At 37.8% G+C, this 2,106-nt stretch overlaps 1 long non-coding RNA gene across 1 annotated transcript in view; it reads left to right on the top strand.

Annotated features, from left to right (window-relative positions):
• Positions 1-1,033: 1,033 nt before the first annotated feature.
• Positions 1,034-2,106, top strand: part of LOC128249052 (uncharacterized) — a 35,408-nt gene continuing 34,335 nt past the window's right edge. Inside the window, exon 1 of the long non-coding RNA XR_008265159.1 lies at positions 1,034-1,157. This is a non-coding gene — a long non-coding RNA (uncharacterized LOC128249052). The remainder of the gene's footprint in view (positions 1,158-2,106) is intronic.

The raw sequence follows: 2,106 nt of genomic DNA, 5'->3' as shown, positions 1-2,106 counted from the left end.
TCTGTGGGACAAACCCGTTGTGGTTCAGGCTCCCACCGCTAGAAGCCACTTGATGCGACCCTCGGGTATCAGTCTGCCGACCATCGATTTTTGCGATGACTGAAACGAAGGAGCATCGTGCTTCCGTGAAATTCTGTTTTCTACTGGGGAAAACGGCGGCCGAAACAGTTCTCATGCTTCAAACAGCTTACAGGGATGCTGCTATGAGCAAAACACAAGTTTACGAGTGGTTTTCACGCTTTAGGAATGGTCACTTGTTGCCTGAAGACCAACCTCGTTCAGGACGACCGTCAACCTCCTGAACAAATGAAAACATCATGAAAATTCATGAACTGTTCTAGGAAGACCGTCACCGAACAACTGACGGACTTGTTGATATGACTGGTGTGTCCTGAAGCTCCTGCCAACGAATTTTGAGTGAGGAATTGTAAATGAAGAGAGTTGCAGCATAACTTGTGCCTCGCTTTTTCTCGGAAGATCAAAAGCAGTCACGACTGAAAGGACAGTTAGAAATTAATCCGGACCTTCTTTCGAAGGTCATCACTGGTGACGAAAGCTGGCGCTATGGAATTTGCAAATGTGGAAGCGGTGAAGAAAAAAAATGACTCGGGCATTAAGTGGCATCGCTTCGTAAGAGTTCCAGGACTGCTTCGAACAGTGGAAAACACGTCTGGACCGATGCATTGCTTCAAATGGAAAATACTTTGAAGGCGATAAAAGTGTAAACATGTAAAACTACGTGAATAAAATAATATTGCAAAATCCCGGTTTGTTTTGGGTACCCCTCATATATTATGTACATGTGTGTGTGTGTGTGCATAGAGCTTCATATTTCCAGGGAATGTTTTCAATGGAATTAGTAAAAGGAGAATATTTTTATCTTGTACAACAATCACAATCTTTGAGTAGATCTATCCATTTTGTAGTAATTCTTTACAATTTAAACGAACTGTCTTTGCAAGTTAAACTGCCTCTAAAAAACACTAAAAAAAAATTATTACATCAGTCTAGAGAAATGTTTTCCTATAGAGTTATCTCCCTTACAGCTTGGCGCGCCAAAGGAAAAGAAAATTATTTAAATTGCATCATAACTTATTTGTTTACCAAAGTAGAACTGAGACGACTTCATGAGTTTATAATCTATCTGCTGTTTGAAGGTGAGCACACACACACTAAATAGTGGTTGTTATTGCTTCTTATTTTATATTAAGAGGAAACACTGGCGAGTAGGACAATAAACAAACCATTATTTTTATTTTAACTGCAGGTCAGTCTTGAACGCACCTTACATTGCCGACGAAACCGCCACACTTATTTTATTTTATTATATATATATTTTTTTTTGTTTTTCAGAACTTTTATTTACACTTCTTGGGGAAAGAAAATTTCTAGGGATTGTTGGGGCTTTACGAATCTGAAAGAAATTATTTTTTTCCAAAATTAAAATTTTTTTTAATATTCCCGGTTATAATTCCGTGCCCTTTCCCTCGTGAATTAGCGATAGCAACCCCGTTCGCCTGTATATTTAATACCACACTTTGTAATGTATTTTCAGACAGTGGGGTGTAAGTAAAATGGTGAAGATTTGGCTGTTATTTCTAGAAGAGGTCAAGTGTCCACGTTGAGTCGCCCACAGATAAATGTCACTTGTTATTATCAACAGAGATAATAATTACATATATAACACGTATATATCATACATATACCTAATACAAAACCTCGTTAAAATACAAATCCCAAAAAAAGAGTTCTTTTTTTTCTTTCTTCGTTTATGTTTGTGTTTTCTTTGGTTTGGGATTTGTGTTTTAATGTGGTTTTGTACTATATATGTATCAGATAAATGTTGCGAAGGCAACAGAGGCAACGAGAGAGTATATACGAATGTATGAGGTCGTTCAAGTTGTTAGGAATAGCAACCAAGTTTCAAAATCAACCCCTCACTGTATTAAGCATCGAAAAGGTGCTTTACATGGGATGGGCACGACTGGGACATTTTTGATTTGCTGAATTAAATTTGACTTGGGAGTAACAGGGGCAAGACTTCTTTTTGTACCCCCGCCCCCGAAAAAACACCCTTATTTATTTATTTTGTTTTTCTACACAATC

This window comes from Octopus bimaculoides, chromosome 11, assembly GCF_001194135.2.
Source record: "Octopus bimaculoides isolate UCB-OBI-ISO-001 chromosome 11, ASM119413v2, whole genome shotgun sequence".
NCBI lineage: Eukaryota > Metazoa > Mollusca > Cephalopoda > Octopoda > Octopodidae > Octopus > Octopus bimaculoides.
The sequence above is the reverse complement of the archived record's forward strand: the minus strand, read 5'-3'. Positions and strand labels throughout refer to the sequence as shown.